Source organism: Ochotona princeps, chromosome 11 (genome assembly GCF_030435755.1).
Source record: "Ochotona princeps isolate mOchPri1 chromosome 11, mOchPri1.hap1, whole genome shotgun sequence".
In the NCBI taxonomy this organism is placed as follows: Eukaryota; Metazoa; Chordata; class Mammalia; order Lagomorpha; family Ochotonidae; genus Ochotona; species Ochotona princeps.
The window spans coordinates 26,675,678-26,698,432 of record NC_080842.1 but is presented as its reverse complement, the minus strand read 5'-3'; the positions used below and the strand labels follow the sequence as shown (position 1 = coordinate 26,698,432).

Below are 22,755 nucleotides of genomic sequence, written 5' to 3'. Positions count from 1 at the left end.
CAATTCCAACTTTATGGAAATCCTGGAACACATCAAATATCTTGGGCTTCCAAGAGTCATTTGAAGTCTTACACTATCGTATGCTAAACAGTTTCCTCCTCAGCCCCTTTCTTTCCAATGCACAGTGGCTCAAACATGAATGCTGTAAAATGTTTGAATCCTATTTTCTTGGTTAAAAGATGATGTTTTTTTCCTTTTAGTAAAAGCATAGATCGCCACATACCGGAGTTGAATTACTTCTCCCTGCTCAAGGAACCATTTCCAATTTCAGGAGGCTCATTTAGTCTCCCCCATCCCTTGATATGTCTTGGGAAGCTCCCTTCATTTAGGTCCATCTATGGTGATTATTTGCTGTGCAACAGCAGCTCTGTTGCAAAACAGCATGCTAAGGTACACAGCAGTCAGTCTAAAAGGGGATGAAGGTTTTAAAATGAAAATATTGAGGACATACACACAGGATCCTATGTTGAGTATCCATTGTGTGAGCAAATAAAAGATCAAATGAATTAATGTGAGACATAAGACAAATATGTCTGATGCTGAAAGATACATAGTGGTGTAATGATGGACTTATCCACGATACATACACAGCAAAGGCCCTAGGACAGAGACGTGCTGGTGGTATGATTAACAGAAAAGTACAAGGGAGTAATCCCATCCCCTCCACAAACACTTGATCTTAAATGTCCCCATCCAATCTTTTTCTGGTGCTTGGCACAATGCCTCAACCAAATGAAGCAAAGGATGGAGAATTGCTTAGTTAATCAACTAAAACACACAGCCCAGTCTCCAAAGTCAACTAATTCTTTTTTTCCTATTCTGTATATTCAGTGTGCCTTACCCTTTTTGTGTAAAGCCTATATTCCCTTGGGTTAGTATCACCTTTTATTTTTCTCATTTGATAACTTAGGCAGCATTATCTGGAAAAAAAATGTTCCTACTTAGGAAAATAGAATAAACCTGTTATTTTTTCAATGTAATTTTTATTTTGAATATTATTTCTATAGTTCAGAGGGACCCACACTCATGTGGGCCTCTGATTAGGGTGAGGAGGGCCGAGGTGTGGAGGAATGGAGGCAGGTGGGTGGAACGAAAATTTCGTTTTTTTTTTTCTCCTGTGTCTGCTGGAGTTTAGGGGATGAGCCACTCCCTGCTGTCAAACCACATCAGCACGCAAGAATGGGGGACTGTTACTTGATGACATGTTAGAGATATTTATTTGATGACATGTTAGGGACTCCGATATAGGGAAGAATGTTCTGAAGGTGTTACTTGAATAATTCTAAGTTGTTGCTAGATTCATTGCCTCTGTGTTGAGAAAATATTCCCAAGGTATATTGGCTAATCAAGTCCATCTTAACACATCCACAGACACAGACACTTGCTGCGAAGCTTGACCAAGATAGTGGTTCAACCTGTTCTATTTGCCATCCTCTGATGAGGCACCCCACATTTTCTACTGGCCTACATGAGCCATGTCCTTCATGTACATCAGAGTGTGCTATCCACTGCACAGGCATGAGCCACTGAGGAAGCCCAGTCCCAGTACCTGCACTCCAGGGTCACACCATTTAGCTTTTGATTTTCTCCAAGAAAGTTCCCCTGGGGTAATCTCAGACTCAAGTTTTATGTGCATTAGCTAGTACAATGTAAAGTTCAGTCTGTCACCTGCACTAACCAATGCTGGTAAATACAGGTACCTGGTCAGTTCTGTTACCATCCCCATTTCAGGCAAACCAACAGTGCTGTGGTCTAGCCCAGCCCAGCCTGCCACAGACCTGGTCTTCATGCACACCAGTTAGTAGCACGGGCTAGTTGCAGCAACTCCCAATAACCCCCAGCAGGCCCACCCCAACCCCTGTTTTTTTCGTGTGCCAGCATGTACTACAGCCTGGTCTATCTCATGCTGCATCCCAATCAACTCTTTTGCATACCCATGGGTGCTATAGCTTAGTTCAGCCCAACCTGTCTACAGACCAAGCCCACACATATGCCACCAGGTGCTGCCACCTTGTCCAACCTGGCCCGCCCTAGCCCTGGTCCTCATGCTCAACAGTGGGAGGTGGAGTCCAGTAGAGGATTGCCAATAGTTCCCTGCAAGGCCAGCTGCCAGCCCCACATCTTGCACCTGTCAGGTGTACTGCGGCTCAGCTTGACATGACTAACATCCAGTCTTGGCACTTGCTAGCAGATACTGTGGCCTAGCCTGGCCAACCTGTACCCATTTTGTCTCTCACATAGCAGTGGGTATGTTGCCTAGGCTAGCCCAGCCTGCTCCCAATCCCACTGGTCACTCTGCCAGTGGAAGCAGTGCCCTAGCAGGCCCGCTCTCAGTCCTGGGTCTTTTGTATGCCATGGATGCTGCAGCCCAATATGACATGGCTTGACCCCTGTCTCAACAGACTAGCAGGTACTGCAGCCTGGCTCAGCCCAGCCTGCCTCTAATTCCAGCTCTCATTGGTGGATGCAGCAGCCTAACTTAACCCAGACTACCGCCAACACAGGTTCTAATCTGAACTGGCAGGTGCTGTGGAACAAACCAGCCTGGCCTGCACCATGTCCTGGCTGTCCTTCATGCCAGAGCTGCAAACTGTCCCAACCCAGGCCAACAGTTGCAACAGCCCAACCTTGCCCTGCCTGTCCCCAACTCTTGTTCTCATCAGAAGAGTTGAGGCCTAGAAGTGGAGTTCCCAAAGTTCCCCTATCAGCCAGCTTCCAGCCTGGTGCTGTGGACCTGCTTGGCATGGTCTGCCCTCTGTCCCAGGCTTTGCATGTGTTGGCAGGTGCAGCATACTGCTCAGCAATCTGCTCAGCACTGCCTCCTCTCAGCCCTGACTTCCTCAATCCAGCCTTGCTCAGCCTGTGCCCATCCCTAGTTCTCATTCAATCACTTGGTGCTGTAGTCCCACAGAAGTGAATCTGTAAATCCTCTACAGAATCTGCTCCCAAATCTGGTTCTCTTGAGTTCTGGTGAGTGATGTCGCCCTGCCCACCACGGCCCTTTCCCTGACACCAGTGAGTACTGCAGCCCAGTCCAGCCAGGCATGCCCTCAGGCCCAGCTCTCAGGAGTACCAATGGGAGGTGGGAAATGCTACTAGCTTTGCCCATGTCTCCCACATGGGTGGGTGCCTTGACCTGCCCCAGACATGCCTAGGTACAAGGCAACCTAGGCAGCTGCCTAGAGCAGGAGAACCTGTTCTACTTTGTCTTCCTTCTCCTTGAATTCAACTGTTCATTTGTATTTGCTAAACATGTATGTATGTATTATATACTTGAAAAGCAGAGAGAGGACAGACAGAGTATTCATTTGATATTTCACTCTAAAGTGGTAATAATAGCCAGACTGGACTAGGCTAAAGCCAGAAGCCAGGAACTTAATCCACATATCACATGTGAATGCTAGGGACCCAACTACTTGAATCATCACTTGCTTCCTTCTGCAGTAATCACTAGCAGGAAGCTGGAGTTGGGAAAAGAGGCAGAACTAGAACCCCAGCACTCCATAATGGGATGCAAGTGCCCTATTGGAATCTAAACTGATAGGTCAAACATCTACCTCACTGCATTTATTTTTAAACCTAACCCAATAAGTCTCTCTAGTCCTTTTCTTCATTTTGTAATCTCTCAAGTTATCAGTTTCATGCCTTTTGATCTGAAAAATAATAATGTTCTCCTTCCTTCTTGAAAAAAAATAAAATCTGGCCTCATTTACAACTGCAGTGTTTTATCACCCCTCATCTTAATGGCCTATCCAGTCTGCTTCAGCCAGGGGCTTCCTCTGGGTACACACATAGAATTTGAGGATTTGACCATCACTGCTTTCCCAGGCCAGAAGCAGGAAGCTGGATGGGAAGTAAAGCGGCCAGTATGTGAACTGGCACCCATATAGGAAGCTGTGCTTAGAGATGGAGGATTCGCCAGTTGAGCCATTATGCCAGCTCCCATGCTTGCTGTTTGTTCTTGTGTTAGTTTTGGTTATTAGTTTTGGCCCCAATTCCCATCCAGCTCCCTGCTTGTGGCCTGGCAAAGCAGTCAAGGACGGCCCATGGTCTTGGAAGCCTGCACCTATGTGGGAAACCCAGAAGAAGCTCCTGGCTCCTGGCTTCGGATTGGCTCAGCTGCAGCCGTTGCAGCTACTTGGGGAGTGAATCAGCGGATGGAAGATCTTCCTCTGGCTCTCATTCTCTCTGTATATCTGACTTTGCAATAACAATAAAATAAATAAATAAACAGGAATGCTAAAAATACAGAACTCAGGGATTCTACTTATCTCAGCTGTAATTGTGATGTAAACTGACTGTGTGACCTACAAAATCAGAGAACTCTTGTTTTGTTTTGTTTTGTTTCCTAAACATTATGAGAAACAAATATTTGTAAATTCTTACTGTATGAGTGTAATACTGGTCTCTGGGAAAGCACTGTAGTAAAATAAATCTCCCATCCTTGGTCAAATTCCTTTATTGGAGCTTTGGAATTAGCAGCAAGGAGTGGGATAAAATGGCTTTAAATAGGATTGATTGATAGCAGCTCTTATATAAACTCATTCACTTTTTACTTTTTGTACAGATAAACTATATTTCTTTTAAACCTCTAGTCAAATATGTGAAAGGATTCTACATCAACAAATTTTAGTTTAATACTTGGCTCGGGTAGCCTACAAGTACTCTTGCTAAGATTATTAATAACCTTTTCTGTTTAATTGCTATAAATCAGCAGTAACCTTGTAATAATGTGTCCCTTGATTATTAAGCAATTTCAAAACTAGAGTTGTTCATTTGAAACAACTGATCGAATTTTGTTCCTGTTAACGTATTTTATTCATTTTATCCTAGATTTCCCACTCTTCTAAGACAACGTGGTTGGAAACTTGAGTGCAAGCAAGGGAACAAAGGACCCCTTTAAAGAAGAAGCAAAGGTAGGTCCTAGAGGGTAAAATGTTTCTGGACACTGAGGTTTCTTAAAATGCACAGTTTGTTTGTTTTGACAAAGTAAGTCACTTTCACTGAGCTGTTGGTGGTGGCCATTGCTTATACAATTCAGCTTCAACAATTAGCTGTAGGTAAATGATTGTGAGAAGAAGAATTGATCTGATTTTCATACTGTTTCTGATCATGTGAAAGCCATAGCTTTTCCACAGACTCTTTTTTTCCTAGAGAATTAGATGAATGGGGACATTCTCTGCTCTTCAGCTCGGGAGAATTTTCTAGCAGGATAAAGTAGGCCATGCACAATGGATTATAGAGTGTGTGTTTTCTCCCACCTTGGGAGTGATTTGTTTGGAACCCTCTTGCTCTGAAGAAGTCTTCATCCCTTTCCAGCGGCACTTACATGGCAACCTTAGAGAATTAGATTTGTACCTGGTTCTTTTATTCCTCTCCTTGATATAGCTCAGTGCGTTTTCTCAATGGCAACCATGGTCTAGTAATTGAAAGCTTTTGAACCTAGTGATTAATTTAAAACCATATTCTGAGGGGTTTTCACAAAATGGAAAGTGTCTTCTACCAGGAAGCCACAAAAGTATTTACAACAGACAATCTAACAAGTGTTCTGCTCAGAGTAGGGGTATTGGTGGTATGACTTGAAGATCCAGTTTCCCAGAGCAAATTATTAGAAATGTCCCTTAATCTCTGGACTTCATGAGTTGATCTTAGAGTTTCCTTGTCCTCTCTTGATTTATTGTTTGTTTCCTCTTATAATACAAAAATTCAACAGAATGTCCCCATGAAGCTATAGCCCTTCTGAATTACAAGGTAATGATAAGATACTGGTATAAAGAGATGGTAATATTTTTACATCATTGGAATTGAGTTATTTGAGTATATTTCTTTATGTTGCTGCTTGTTCAAAGACGATCTACTGTTGAAGAAAAAAAAACCATATCATCACAGAAGTTTAGGGGGCATTCCTACATGTTTACAGTCAGTAATAAGAGTTGGCGATTTTGTCACCCATACTGTTTTATGTTTAGGTGACTACGTTTGAATTAATTTTATATTTGAAATAAGCTTTGTCTCTGTGTTTGATGTCAGCACAAACTCAGAATTTGAAGAAACTGCCTTTTGTGTTTTTTTGATGTGCAGAAGGGAAAAAGAACACAATGAGTTTGTTTTTTTTTTTAAATAATCTGTGTTTCCATTGTTACATAAAATAGAAGCAACCACTGTTGTTTTCTTTTAATATCCCTCTCAGGCACTGATTTTTACTTTTCCCTTAAGGACATCTCAGAGAAAACTGATGAGAGTCCTTTAATAAGTGGTCCAGTGTGCAAACACAGGCATCCTTGCAGACTCAGTGAGTAATTAATCACAACTAAAACAAAGCTCTCAGATGAAGGGCGCTCTCACATGCCATCTCCTACATGCCTGTGTCTTTTTCCCCTTAATCTCAATTTGGGCAATGATGGGAAATTTTTTCTGTTATGATGTAGCAATTAATACAAAGTAGATTTTAAAAATTGACCCTCATTTTAAAATTTTAATTTAATTGACCCTTAGTGACTGTCCCTTTAAGATCCTCTCTGAGAATTGTAACATGATAGTGTATGCACAGTCTATGGAAATGAAGACCCTAGAAACACCGCTGCAATATAGGTAGTCTGGAAAAGAAGTGATTTATCTAAATTGTTTTGCTGATATTTTTCTCAAATCCTCCTCCTCACTTCTTTCTGCATTCAAATATGAATCATGACAAAGGCACACACTGTGAGAAACTTTACCTATGTGGTTTTAGAATATTTTTTCAAATCAATTAGATTTGTTGGATAAATTATTATTGGAGTACTTCGGGAATTAGGTGCACAATTTCTCTTATTACTAATGGGAGCCCTGCTCCTAATTTTGGGTACTCTAAGTTGAAATGTAATCACCTGTTTTCTGCTATAAAAATATAACCCAATATGCAGTGTGGAAGCAATACTTGGTTCTATAAAATGCATTGTCGATGGGATTCCTTGTGGTCGCCAGTATTTCACCTTAGAAAAATCACTCTCTGTGAATGCCACTGTAATAAAACATATGAGCCTCTCCTTGTCTTTTATATATCCTCTGTTCAAAATCTTCTCTTGCCAATTCACGAAAACCTCTTATGTCAGGAGGCTATCTGGGACAGACACTTAGTCTGTAATAGCTAATACATAACGTGAATGTTTTAATGTTCTTCTAAAATGTACAGTGAAGGATAACTTTTCATGTGAGATGGAGCCTATGACATAGGTACTTTCCTGCCTTAAAAACACACACAGACACATATATCTTGATGAGGAGATAGAAGTGATCACCCATATATACCCAAACTCTTGCTAAATCTGTCAGAACAACTACATACTTTCAAACCTAGGACAAGTTCAAAAAGAAAAAAAAAAACAAACAATTGAAACAGAACTTGGAAAGAGTTTTTCCAAACTGTACTGTTTAGCAATATTTCCACAGTTTTCCTTTTCTGGTTTAAACTATACAGAGTATATACAATTTGAGTGCATATGCTTTTGCTATTATTTTTTCAGTTTGATTGCAAATGCACATGATAATTTCTAAGGTTACCCAGATATTTTAATGTAATATAAGAATTACTCAGGAATATTGTCTAAATTTAAAAATTACAAAATAATATGCAAAGCTTACCCTGAAAACCAGGTACCATACAACTTCCATGTACAGAATCCTGCTGAAGCTAAGAAAGCATCCATATTTCCATTCAAGCGAGTGGAAAACATATAAAATGTTATGTGGTCTTTCTTTAAAATGGAAAAAGGGAATGTCATAAATTATTGGAAACCACAGGTAAGCCAAAGCTATCATTTATCGTCAATAAGCCCCACCATTTTGCAAGCCTGTATAAAAATTGAACACAAAATTGGAAAACCTTTGATTTGAGTAAAAATGTTGTTACTTCTCTCTTGCTGAATTGGCCAAACTGGAAGAGTGAACACACACTCAACCTGTACAGTCCCTTCTGGCCTCAACTATTGGGCAGTTCATCAAAGACTTGGCTGAGATGACAGAAGTGGCCTAAATTAGCAATGTCAGAATATGTTGCGTGGCACATCAATGATTCTGTTGGTTGTCTTGTAGAACAGAAATCAGATTTTACTTCTCATTTGGATGCTAACACAGTGGTTACTGCACCGGCAAAGTGAGCGTTTTACATCGGTCATTCTTCACTCTGCTTCGGAGTCCCTTTCTCCTGAACTAGCAGGGCTATCTCTGAATTGGGGCATGGGAAGGGTAGGTAGTCCAGTATCTCTGGTGCAGCCTGAGACACAGGGGAAAGACTGAAGCTTTGTGAAGTTTCCAGGCTGACTTCACAGGGGCTGGAGTAACATGTTTCCAGGCAGTCACTGCTACCTTGAGGTCGTCACTTGCTCCTCACTCTGTAGCTGGGGTTTTCTGGGTGTGGTGTCACTATTTGTTTTCTGTCTTCAAACTACAGTGACATTTGGCCTCAATTAAAAAATATAATCTAAGGGAATAAACAAATCTTCTTGCTTAACTATTCTGCCTGGGAGGGAAGGCAAACCAGGCCAAAGTACAGATAAGTTTTCCCTTAAGCTATTGGTTTGTAATTGTGAATTTTAATTGACAGTTTACTCTGTATTGGGAAGTTATAAGGAAGCAAGATGGATCAAGGGTTCAGAATGGCGAACAAATAACAGAAAACTATTTAATGCAAGCAGTTCGTTTCCAGACTCATTTCAAACATGATAAATAAAAAACAATGTTCTGGGATGGGCATTAAGTGCAGTGATTAAAGTGCCACATGGGATGCCTGCATCTTTTATTACAGCAACTGGATTGGAGTCCTGGCTCTACTTCCAATGCAGCTTCCTGCTAATGCACAGTTTGGGATGCAGCAGGTGATGGCTCAAGTACTTTGGGTCCTTGCCAACCACATGGGAGACAAGGATATTGTTCTGGGTTTTTAGCTTCAGCATGGCCCAGCACTGATTTTTGCAGACATCTGGGAAATGAACCAGAAGATAGAAGATCTCGCTCTCATTCTGTTTATATATGTTAGATTAACATATAACCTATCATATATTTATATATAAGCCCCATATAATAAAATACATATTTACATATTACAGCACCATTCTGATGCTTGTTATTTTAGTCCAGTGTGTGATTCAATATAAAGCTTTGGACCTCAGAGTATTAAAGTCTGCCAATGTAATTGTTCTTATACCTGGCCTGGAATGCAGCTACATGTGATAGGATAAGCAGTTGCTACACAGGTGTGAAGTCTGGTGTTTGGCCATGATTCCCGTAGAGCCAGGCTTACAACCGTGGAGAACAAGGGCTACTTGCATGTCAACTAAGACAAGAGTTTCTTCTGCCCCCAAAGCCAGTTGGCCTCTCAGAATTCTGAGTGTCTTCCATACCATGGCAAGAGAAAGAGCCCTGTGGAAATGTCAGCTATCGCTCCATCTATCTGTTGTCTGAGACTAAGCAATACGTTGTACTGTAGATATTCAACTCACTGACAGTGCTTTCAAATTCATGCTTTAAATTGCTAAAAACAGAGAACAGCTGCTTCAGTAAGATGACTAAAACCAAAAAAAACAAAAAAACAAAGCTTATTTACATCAAAATCAGAGAAGATATTTCTGTGAGCGGTCACAGGTACAGATTTTTTTTTTACTGCATGGGTGCCTTTCTATCTTTACTTTCCCCATCAGTAATAAATTAATACACTGTCATATGGGATTTCATTTGATATAATAAAGATGGCATGTGACTTAAAATTGGCAAAGTTTCAATTTTAGTCTGTCACTTTCTTATTTGAATGGTATAGGGACAGAGAGGAAGAGAGAGAGAGAGAGAGAACAAGAGAGGAAGAGAGAGAGAGAACAAGAGAGGGAGAGAGAAGGGATGAGAGTTCTTCTGTCCTTTGGATAGCTGCCACAACCAAGGACTTGGCCAGGCCAAAGCCGGGAGTCCAGAATCCATCAGAGTTTTTGCATGGATAGAAGAGGTTTTGTATGGATAGTCACTTAGACCGTCTGCTGCTTCTTCCCCAGACACGCTAACAGGAAGCTTATCAGAACTAGAGCAGCTGAGACTGAAACCTGTGTCCAGGTATAGGACATAAACATTGCAGGTGTCAGTTTAATCCACTGCACCACAGTGCTAGCCTCCTGTCTCTGTCATGTTTGTATTAAAGCAATGTGGAAATGTTAATTCATATCTCTACATTTCATGTATTAATATGTATAACAAGAATAGTAATAACCATGTGGAATATTATATGAAGATGAAGTTTACATATATATATAGATACATACATACATACATATACATGTATGGTTTTGAGAGAGAGAGAGAGAAGTATATTGTACCTATCATTATTATTTTGTGGGATTGTTAGTTACCAAGAGTACGATATTTTGACCAGTTTTTATCTTGAGTATGTATTTCTAAGACCTTTTAGGCAGGGTATGGATATTGTCAATGCTTCTATATTGTATCTCATTTACTGATTGAGCAAGTGTGCATTTCTAAACTTGGTCAGTGGAAGAAAGATGGAAAAAGTCAGAGCCATGATCTTTTTCAATGGAGCAGCCACAGTTTCAACAAGCCATATTCCACCTCCCTGATCGCATTGCAGTGAGAAGATTAAGGGAAGTGCAATAAATGTGGAAAATTTTACCTCCAGGAAATGTAGCCAATTGCCAGTGTTCTCTCAAAGTCATCTTTCTTGTTAGGCTCTGAATAGAAAGTTCTTTTTTATAGAAGATCACCAGAAGTAAATAAGCCTGATGAACAGGCAGGTTTGAATGGATAGCAAAAAAGCTAAGCTTCTAAGTCTAGCATCACAAAACCCTACTCCTCAAAAGACTGTGATAATTCTGTTTACTGCTCTCTCCCTGACGCTGGCAGAATACTACACGTCAAGTGTGTGTGGAATACATGAATAAATGAGCCACTTTCCTAGGAAATAAGATAGTAGGTAGTATCTATTCTAACAGTTCAGAGATGGCATCCAATAAAGAAGACTGATATTCTTAGCTTCACATGAAGGCAGCAACTCAGAAATTTTTGACCCAGGCAATTTTGGATTTTAGCCTGTGTGAGGGGTCTTCAAAAGTTCATGGAAATGTGTATTATGAAAAACCTATGCATGTATTTCAAACCTTTTGCAGACAAATACACTTAATTATAATTCCTTTTTCTATGACATTGTTGTTTCCTCATATTAGTAAGTCTTCCCCCAACCCCACTCATAAGCTGTGTATACTGCAGATAGAACTTGATTAGAGCAAAAGTCTTGTGACAACTTGTTGAAATTCTTTATAATTAGGAAGCTGTTTCTGAGACAGGGTTTTCCATTAGCTGATTAGTTTCTTGCTTTGCGAGCATGACCATATAAGTAGTATTGTGACAAGTGAGCTCAGGGATCTGCATAGGCCAGTCTGTTCCCAGCAGTCCCCCTCAGGAATATCCCATGGAAATTTGTGGTTCCCAATCCAATAGTACCTCAATAAACTTTTCAGTGTCCCCTAAGAAAAATCGATTTAACAATGTGGAATATTATAAGCTTAAAGTACAGTTTCATAGCTATCCCCGCCAATTTTAGCAAAGTTCCTTACTTAAAAAATTTAGATGTGGGCCCAGCGGCGTGGCCTAGTGGCGAAAGTCCTCACCTTGAACGCCCTGGGATCCCATATGGGCGCTGGTTCTAATCCCGGCAGCTCCACTTCCCATCCAGCTCCCTGCTTGTGGCCTGGGAAAGCAGTCGAGGACGACCCAGTGCATTGGGACCCTGCACCCGCGTGGGAGACCTGGAAGAGGTTCCAGGTTCCCGGCATCGGATTGGCGTGCACCGGCCGTTGCGGTTCACTTGGGGAGTGAATCATCGGATGGAAGATCTTCCTCTCTGTCTCTCCTCCTCTCTGTATATCTGACTTTGTAATAAAATAAACAAATCTTAAAAAAAAAATTTAGATGTGCTAGGGTTCCTATGATAATGGATATTAAACTGTGGTAAAATGATTAGCCAGAGAAAATTATAATATCTTTATTAAACTAATTATACTGAAATATCCAATTTTAGATTGATTTCATAGATATCTACTTCATTCTGAGAATGAAAATGTTAGTTCACAGATTTTGTGATGCTTGTTTTAGCCTTACACAGAGGTGTCACCAAACGATCATCTCCCTGTTGATTTGAAATATCTAGATGAGGTTAAAGGTGATAAACTGTCCCAGTTCAGCAAATTTTTAGAAGAGTCAGAAGTGAAAAAATTCAATTCGCAAACATAACAAAACAATCGAACTAACAAAGGTGACTTCAGTGGAAGAGCATATTCTGGGTAAGAGAATTTTTGTATGTGTGTGCTGCTATAAAGGAAACTTTTTTTTTCTTTACACATATATCATTCAAGTGCCAAAAAAAAAAAAAAAAAAAAAAAAAAACCTCGCAGGCATGGTTTATTGAAAAAAAAAAAAATATCATGAGAGCCAATCTCACTTTTCCAGCAGAGCAGCAACCTGCCTTTCTAAAAGAGGAGCGGATGATGCTTTTGAAAACACAGCCTGCGTGTTGCAACACATTTATTTAAAAAATACTGCCTCTATTATTCTTGAGCACTTAGAGTAAAACCTCATTGTAAATGGTGCTATCACCAGGAACGATAAGTTGTTTTCATGCAAGAAGTTCAAAATCTCCTCTGATGTGTTCAATTAGGGAAGCTTTATATAACTCCTTAGGACCAACTAAGGATACATTTTGTTATGATTTTTTGTGTGTAGTTGGGTTCTCATATCCCTCTGACCTACATAGCATGGGGGAGTCAGCCAACAGCTGGTACTTCTCACAGTTGCTCAAGGAGAGACTGGCAATTTGTGTGCTGGCTTCTGTGTGTGTCTATTTCTATGTCCAGCTATAGATCTGCCTATCATCCTTTCTCTTTGTTGAATTGCTTACCATTGACATACTTCACGAACAAAAGTTCTTTGGTGCACACATGATCTTAGAGCAGATCTGTACAAAGTGCAATAGGCCTTTATCCAAAGAATGAGGTGTGCAAAGAAAACCCTGGATCAGTACTTCCTCTTCTGTATCAGATTTTGACCTCAAGACCCACCGTAGTGTAGTTTGTAGCCAGCTTGAAGAGTTCGTTTCCTCTATCCTGGAAAGGGACTGTGGGAGGTCGGCGGAGGAAACTCTTCAGCTATTCTTCTCTTCAGAGTGGTCAGCAACCTAGTGTCGCTAGGAATCACCTCCTCGTCCCCAACTCCTATTCAGACACCACCCATTAGATTCAGCTGGGAAGTTCAGCGTGCAAAGCGCTAACATGCAATGTCTCTCACGCATCTGAGCTGTGCTTCTGCTCTTGATAGATCTTTTTAAGTTACTTTAATTGCTGAACTTCATGGTCAAGATAAAGTACCACTCAGAGGTCTGAAAAGAGAAGTCTGGGAAGGTCTTGAGGGCCGGCAATAGATCATTGCATTGTGGACACTTTCACTTGGTGCTTGTTTAATATGTGTGAGATTTGTGATTATACATGAGTATCTCGAGGAATTATTACATGTAGATCAGGAGCACTAAAGAATTTGGAGTTGGTCTGTTCAGGGGAAAGATGTTAAAACTAGAACATTAGAAAGTGCTGTTCTTGGATGTATTTAAGGAAACTGGCTTAGCAGGGAAATTGAGGCTTTTAAAGGCAAGGTCAGGAGGTACTTTTTGCTTGTTACAAATTGAGCGAAAGTGACACTAGCATCTAGGGGGTCGTAGGCCAAAGATGCTACTAAACCTAAGCATCTTATGGTGCACAAGAGAACTTCTAACAACTATTCCAGCCAAAAATGTCAGCAGTGCCAAGACTGAAAGCCAGCAGCTTGAGTGTATAGCTCCTGAAGTCAATCGTTGTGAACTACAGAAATAGTGATTCCACGTGGAGAATTTGCTACTCACACATGCATGCGTGCGCGTGCACATACACACACACACACACGCACACACACACACACACACTCTCCCATAAGGGCAGAGCCAGCTCAGGCACACAATCCAAGGACCCAGCTCAGTTCGAATCACATCAGAAACAAGAACATAGTGTTAACAAGGCTGGGGAATGGGAAGCAAAGAAACAAAGCACATAACACAGACTCTCCTGGGCTCCAGGACAGTGTAGGCTTTGGAAAACAGAGGCCAACCATGAATCTTCCCATCCAGATTCCCCCGGGATAACTACTGTGTTTTTGGCCGCACCAATAGCTGGCTGTTCATCAGCAGCAAGGATGAACTTTTATTTTCCTAATTGCTATGCTTTCTTCTTCAGCCCTCAGTGCTTTTGTGCAGCGCTCACCCAAGAGCTCCCCATTCAAGCCTACTCTAAGACCACATGGCACCATCCTCCCCACCCTGCTCAGCCTTCCTCCTGCTGAGTGCTGTACTCACCACTGAGCTATCAGGTCACAAAATGTAAGAAATACTGAGCAAGGGACCGGCTCTTACCACAAGGGACCCTTGTAAACCACATGTTTTCTATAAGCTGAGAATGGGAACATGAACTTATTTCCAAAATAAATGTTTTGAATACAATGGGATAAGACTCCATGGTTCTAACTTTATCAAAGTGTCCCATAAATACAATAACTTTTTGTTGTATTTTAGGTCTCAAAGATGGAACCAGAATAATTTTTTCTCTTACTAAATGATGTGACACTCCAAGGCCACTTCAGACAGCCCTGCATTGTCTCTTATAAGCCTGAAAATGATGCACATTGTAAAGGACCTTTGAGGTCAAAAGCCAGTTTCCTGTCCATTATCTCATTTGTTTTCCTCATGAGCCCATAATGTTGGAGCGCTCTCAGCACAGTATGTAATGCAATTCCCAATTAATAGTAATTGAACAAATGGCCAATATCTTTTAAATGATAAACATGTTCTGATTGTTCAAATGGTTTACCCATTGAAACATGGTTTCTTAGAGACAGATCTAGAGCCGTGGGAAACTGACTGCTCATCCAAGGCTCTGTGATGCTGCCTCCTGGGCTTGCTGGACCAGGATAGTCACAGAACCAGAGGAGTCTACAGTGGTACTGTCCCTGTCACCTGGATCCCAGAGAGCAATTCACTAGAGAGAGCTCTTTAGTAAAAAGTCCTGTGTACTGGAGCTTTGCATGATCCCTCACACACCTTCGAGTAGGGAGTTGCTCTGAGCCATTCCATCAGACACAGCTCTCCTTCTCTTGAAGGCAGGGAACTCTGCATTGATTGATTTTGTATTTCACCACAGGGCTGAGCACACCCTAGAGGCATTTAATCTGTTGACTTGAATTGATCTCAGATGCTGAGCTTGGCCTGCTATGAACCTTCACACTGTAGGACTCAGCAGGTTGTTGGAACTCATTTCAGTTTAAATCCAAAGCCCCTGACTGTTCCCACCAAGTCTTTCTGATGTCCATGGGTCTGGTCAAAAGACCATGGTTTGATACAAGATGCAGTTAAAGCAAAGATCTGCTCTTCCTTCCAAGGTTGTAGGTTGAAGACACAAGATGATCTACAGTTCCCTACCCAAAAGTGATCACTTTTCTAACAAATAAAATGTAAAGCTCATAACCCAGCATTTCGGATCCAGTTTCACTTTTCAAATGTATTTCTCATTCTTCATTTACACTTTTCATGTGCTCCAAGCAAGCTGGACCATTTTCATGAGTCCATATAGGAGGCTCATATTATTTCCTCTGCCGGGAGGGGGCTCTCCTTTCTCTCCTCTTTCTCACTGAACATCTTTGTGTAATTCCATCATCTGATTCATTCACTCTCTTGCTTAGCAAATAATGAGTACATGTTTACTGAGTGTTGGGCAACATAATGAGTGCTTGAAATACAGAGCTGAAAACTGGATTCAGGGTCTCTGTGAAGTTTGATTTCTTCATCGATGATTTAGATAAAATTTGTTACATGGATTCAATGGTTGCCACACATAATATATTGTGGGGAGGAAAATTAATATTATCCAAAGGCAGAGAGTAACAGGAAAAATCTTACCTGGAAGACGTCACAGGGGAGCATTTTGGCTGAGCCCTTAAGCCATATGCGAGTTGAAGAAAGAACATTGTAGAACAAGGAGCAGCAGATTTCACACTGAGGCAGGAGTACCCTGCTTGAACCTGTGTCCATGAAGCTTTTCCTTACCAGCAACTGCTCTGTGCTGCCTGCTATTGAATGTACCATTTCCTTTCTTCATCTCTCATATACTCTCTGTTACCATCTTATACCACTATTTGCCACCTGAGAATAGTCATTTATCTCACTTCTAGGGCCAGTGTCTGTGTATGCATGTGCTCCATTTCCATTAGAAAGGGTGGATTGGTAGCATGGACTCTCAATCCCAGTAAGGGCAAGGGCAGCTTTCCTTATGAGGCCAGCAAACAGGCATGTCTGCTCTTCTGTTCTTTCATACTCTGCAGTGCTAGTGGCCTGATCTCTTGTCCAGATGTCTCTGTTCATTGGAGGAGCATCACACTGAGACTTCATGAAAGGTTAAAAAGCAACATACTCTGCCACTATTTTGCTCACAACATTGTTCAAACATTGGGTGAGCTGGAGCAATAAACCATATTCTAACATTGGAGTGCTGACTAGGGACATCAGTATAACACAGTTCATAATGGCAGAAAATATCAGAGGAAAAGAGAATAATTTTATAAGAAAACTCAAGTGTAAGATAATAACTCATGCTTTGAGACACAAAGTCAGTGGAACATAAAAGAGTTAAAAAAACAGTGAAAGTTTCACAAAAGAACAGTGTTCTACAATTGTCTTGTTGTGATATTGAATTCTGCTTGAGTAAATTAGGAGTGGTGTTCTCTTGTTTAGCTGTCATTAAAGAACTCAGTGGTAAATGTCAGTTTCCCCACCAAGATCCCACTGAGTTTTGTGAAATTCTCCAAAAAAAACCTGCAACAGGAGAATTTATAAGCTCTGCATGTTCGACCATCTTAATGTGTGAAACTGGCTGAGAGAGCTGAGACTAACTCTGCACAGTTCAATTCCAATTTGTTTGTTTTTTTAACAATGTCTTTGACATGTTATGCATTATGTCACGTTCCAATGTGGTGGCAAATGACTTCCTGTGTCCAAAAAGAAACACAAGAAACAAGCCAGCTACACCATTATTTTACTTGCTGTTTTCAATAACAGATACTTTATCACTTCTTCTTTCTTCAGTCTTTTTAACAGCAGCAGAATTAACTCCCAGTAAACAGTCAAGCTTAACCTAGTGTCCTTCTTGCTCCCTGACCTCAGAGAGCAAACTGATGTGTTTTACACTGGATGTCACCTTTAAAAAAGACTGTAGCAGCATAAACTCCAAAAATGATATAGGGGGACAGGGTGTTGTAACTATTGTTTTTAAGAAAAGGAAAGCATCCTTTTCTGGAGACGAAGGCAAGTAACTACATGTTATCTTCTCTAAAAATAGTAGATGTCTTTTCGTTGAGTTTGGCCACACTCTACTTTGGTGTTATCCACCATTAATTCTTAGTAGCATGGGGCAATCCCTGGGGAGCAATAAAACATTTATTCAACACAATCAGTGAACTGAGAGTGTTCCCAGGTTAGGGGAGGGAGTGGGTAACAGGAGCTGGGGGTGAGGAAAGAATAAAATTCTTACAAAAGTTTAGTAATATCTAAAACTGAGTTGGCGGTCCTAGTGGGATTCCTCCCCAGTTTAACAACAAAGTACAGAGTGAAAGGATATGCTCGGCTGCCTTTGTCTTGCTTGTACGTTTGATCTCAAAGAACAATCAGATAGGGCTGATTTCTGAAGACCGTTCAGAATAGAGCGATCTCGCATGCCCCCAGTGATAGCCAGCTTGGTCAACAGGAGGCATTCCAGGTACTGACACCACTACCTGGAAACGCTTAGATGCTCAGCACTTTATCTTTCATTTCAAAATCGACTGCTGGGAATTCTCTTTATACAATGCATTGGATGATAAGTGTTTGGAGGAGAAACAGATTCTGGAGGAGAATAAAGCATGGACCTCAGAGACTGAGAATGAACACACGAGGAATCAGATATTTTAAGGTTAAGGTAGAGACATTTGAGAAGGAGAGGGGCTGCTGAAAGAAAGTTCCTAAACCCAAACTTCTCCTTTGACCTCTAATTGGTCACATGGTTCTCATACTACCTGCACATTGACTGCCCTCATTAAGTCATCAGACAGCTTGACGTAAAGTTCAACATAATGAGAAGGCCTCTTTAGCTCAAAGGTGTCCGAGACAAGCTGGAAATCCCCCTGGAGGATTTCTGCCGAGAAATCGCACACCTTTGAATCCCAGCTAAAGGCCTCCAGTTTTAAGGGGTAGAGCAGATTAATCATCTTTTTTCTAATCCATTTTTAAACATATAGATGTCGCTGACTCTGTCAAGTATCTGAGAAAGTCATCTTAGCCGGAACTCAGGATTGCAATACATGCATGCTGAGGTCGTAGACCTCGGGTTTCACTAATTCTTAATTTAAAAGGAAAGCAATACCTCCCAGAAATAATTTCCATCTGCCTCCTTAATCACATAATAGCATGGATGCCAGGGCTGGGTTTTTTATTTGCTCATTTGTTTTCTGAGCAAACATGCAGTTCCTCCACAACATTTGATTCTTATCCCCACGTAGGTCAAGTTCTAGCACTGTCAGTATTGCATAGTTAACTATTAATTGCACATAGGAATCAAGAGATTTGGGTATGGTTTGCATCTTGAAATTATGCACTGTCTTTGGTGATACAAAGTACAATTGTCTAACATGTAAAACTTTAAAAAGTCAGTAAAACAGAAATGTTTAGGTCTTGTGATTTTATTTTCTCCACATTAACAATTTATTAAATATAATTGCCATGTAAAATCCAGGTCTCAGAGATTCATACCAGTGGTATTTTCATTATAATAAAAATTGTAAATGTGTACCTAATTCTAACTCAAATATCTGTGATTAAGCTGTTTAATTTTATATAAGCATCTATGAAATCACTGTCCATATCAAAGTGATTTCAGTTGTTGCTCCATTCCCTAAGAAACTATTGAGATTTCCTAATCTGTGATTATTAACAGCTTACCTCCTGTTGATGATGGACATTTTCATCTTTGAGAAATTAAATAATTGTTAATGTAATTGGCGTGATAGTAAAATGGAAGGCAGAAATTTGAAATAGGTCTTTTTACTGTTTTTGAAGGAGCTAAAACATATTTTTAGAGAGGAAGCTGTTACTCTTCCATGATTTTTTTTCTTGGAAGGTAAATTTAGCTAAGTGAGAAGAGATTGGAGGTAGTACCGAGGCTCAGACACTGAGCATCTGGGACAGCACTGAGGAGAGCGGAATGCCTAGACCGCTGCAGTATATGCTGGGATACATCAGTAGCATCACCTGTAATAGCAAATGAGGAAAACTGAAAAACTTGGGTTATTTGGGGGATTTGGTTTGGTTTTAATCTATTTGAGAACCAGAAAGGCATACACATAGACAGAGTACCCGTTCTCTCTTTCACTCCACAAATGTCTGTGATGGCCAGGTAGGGGCTTGGCTGAGGCAGAGACTGAAGCGTGGAATTCAGTGCAGATTTCCCAGGTGGGTGGCCAGAGTCTAATCACTTGAACTTCACCACTGTTCCCTTCAGGATCTGTATAGTGGGAGACTGGTCAGCCAGAAGCTTCTTCCAGGTCTCACACATGGGTTCAGGTCCCCAGAACTTGGGCCATTCTCTTCTGCTTTCTCAGGCCACAAGCAGGGAGATAGATGGGAATTAGAACAACCAGGACATGAACTGGCACTCATTTCAGATGCCAAGCTTGGAGGTGGAGGATTGGCCAGTTGAGTTATTATGCCACTCCACTTCTTTAAAATTGTTACCTTCGAAGACAAATACATCATTTCTTTCAAAGAAAGTATCCCTAATATAAGCAGTGTGCTGTTAAGCATGATGTAAGGTGTTGGAGTCTCACGTCATTGTGATGTAGGAGATAAAGCATTCTCCTGCAATGGCAGCTTCCAGTGTAAACTCCAGCTCAATCCCTGGTTCCTCTATTTCCTTCCCAGCTCCCTGCTGATGGTCTGGAAAAAGCAGCAAAATATGGTACAAGGGCTTGAGTCCCTGCTACCTACAAGGGAGACTCAAGTAGAGCTGCTGGTTTCTGCATGGCTCAGCTTTAGCCACCATGGCCATAGGAGAGCAGGAAGGGAGTTTGTGAACCAGCATAAAAAGATTTCTGTCTTTGTATCTCTCCCTGTTTCTCTGCTGCGCTGACTTTAGAAATAAATAAACCTTTAAAGAATAATCTAACATTTAATAAAAAGAGTAGTCCAAGGGTTACCTGGAGAAATATCACTGAAACATACTTTCTGTAACCAACATCACATTTTAAAAGTTCAACTTGTTGTATAGACAGTCATACACATAGAAAGAAACATGCATACACTGAGGATGATTTTTAAATACCATAATCCTAAGAGTGTTCATTACATGGCTGTCACTTTAAGCCAAATGAATGTTTCTGAGGCTCATTTGCTCTGGAATCAAAATCTCCAAGCAATGACTTAAACTCTTGTGAATCACAAATATCCAGAAATTAGGATACATATGTTGCCTAAATAAGCATATATGTTTCCTCAGATATGTGGTATTTGCAATATATCACATTAAAATGTTTTTGTTGGCTCTTAGTTAGGAGTAAAGTAAATTTGCTTCGTCCCAATGTTACCTGTTCCTGGAAGTTCAGGACATAGTTCAAATTTTGTGTGCCCAGTGAAACTTCCCAAATCAAATGATATAAGGTAATTCATAAAATGGCCTTTACCTATGAAATGCCTGTACTTGAGCTGCAAGTGCTCGGACCAGGGCCATGAGGAAAGCAGAGAACCTGTCAGATGTTGGGGAGGGGGGGCATGTTGTCCTTTGATTCCCCTCTGGAACCTGGAATTCCCTGCAAGATGTCAAACTGCAACTGGCAGAAGTGAGCTTCCAGGGATGAAGAACATCCGGGGATGCAAGGCCCTTTCCAGGGAGCAGGGGAAGCTTCGGCTACCGCAGAGGCAGGCCCAGGGCCGATGGCCTCTGCTCCTCGAGCTACTCATTTTTCCATGTTGTTGCACTTCATCCTTGGTCATTTTTTTTCATCAGCAAAATCACTGAAAAGAGTTCTAAAGTTGTTGCTGTTCCTTCAGACTTCATGTGAATTTTACCCGTCAGTTTTAGTCACCCTCAGTACTGTAGCAGGTTGTTCCATGCTAATAATTGAAGAGAGTCTACTTCGATTTGTCCTCCTCCACATACATTATCAAATGCTCCCCAAAGTATTCACATTGACATCTACATAGTAATCGACAACTGTGTTTGTCTTACCTATTTGTATTCAAATGTGATTGTAAAGTAAAATATAAAAATCAAAAATTAATTCTTTGCCTCATTGAACCTTTTTCCTTTTTAGGCAGCTTCAAAAATTATAAAAATTCCTATGTGTATGTTTCAAGAATTACTTTTTCAGTCCTGTTCACTAATGTAGATATGCATTTGATCCCATCTTCTAACACATGCCTGATTTTCTGGCTTGGGTTTTGTAAAATGTATATCGCAAGAAAGCACTTAAACTTTACCTAATGTAAGTGTTTGGGCAACTACAAAGAGGGCAACCCTAGTGTTTGTAATAAGACTGCTTTACAATTTGGTATTTGTGTATATGTAGCAAATGACATTCATGTCAAAATAAAATCACTAAATATACATATATAGGCTGATTAAACTATAAAATCAGCCAGTATGTCTTCATGCTGATTCTTTCAGAATGACATTAATTTAAAGACTATGTAATTTGCACATGATGAATGAAATATCTATTCATAGCATTACTATTATATGTAAAGCATGTATGAATTTTGTATTTTTTACGATAGGGAAATATGAAAAATCTTTTCTTTCCATAGCTACCAAAGAAAACACTAAGGTTAAATAACAGAGCTCCCTAGCTATTTGTCTGTCACAGAGAACAGCAAATTGCAGCCTGTCTCAAGGTTAGAGTTTAGACATATTCTGAGATTAACACTTTTGTATAGATACATTGGACTCAAAGTGATTTTGAGATGAGCTTTATCAGGAATATCCTCTGATTTAAAGTAAGCCAAAGGACTTTGTGAAATTTTGTATTATGAGCTCTAAGTAAATGAAATTTCATTAGTATACAAATTGTATTGATGTTGAAAATTACATGGCTTTCTGTACATTGTTTAAAAAAATAAAGGTGGGTCTTAAGCTAAATCCATGGTGATTAGACCCATAAATGTCTTGTTTATAAAACTCCAGACCAGAGAGTTATTTCGTTTCCTATTGAACATTTTAAACAAGACCGTGCTTTTTTTTTTACTTACAAAAGCAGATGTCCAAAGAAAGTTGATGTGATAAATGAACAATCACAAAGAAAAAGTTAGTTAAGTAGTATGAGTCACATGAGAAAACAATTCCACTATGAATGTGCTGATTCATTTATTTTCAAGAACATCAGTTTATTTTTAGTGCTGCACTATAATCTGATAGGTATTCCTACAGCTGGTGAACTTGAAAACCTTACAGGGATAAAATGAATATTGAAATATGCAGAAGTCACACAAAGAAAAAGTGCACAGTAGTTTGTGCTTGCATTTTTTAGTGATTATGCTGACTACCTCTGTAAATTAATTTCTCTATATGGACCTATCATGAGACTCATGAGAATAAGAGATTTAAAGTAACAGATTTACATATGGTATTTTCTTTT

At 40.3% G+C, this 22,755-nt stretch overlaps 1 long non-coding RNA gene across 1 annotated transcript in view; it reads left to right on the top strand.

Annotated features, from left to right (window-relative positions):
* LOC131481436 (uncharacterized) overlaps positions 1-22,755 on the top strand; it is a 366,383-nt gene that overhangs the window by 331,281 nt on the left and 12,347 nt on the right. Inside the window, exon 4 of the long non-coding RNA XR_009246331.1 lies at positions 4,834-4,920. This is a non-coding gene — a long non-coding RNA (uncharacterized LOC131481436). The remainder of the gene's footprint in view (positions 1-4,833; positions 4,921-22,755) is intronic.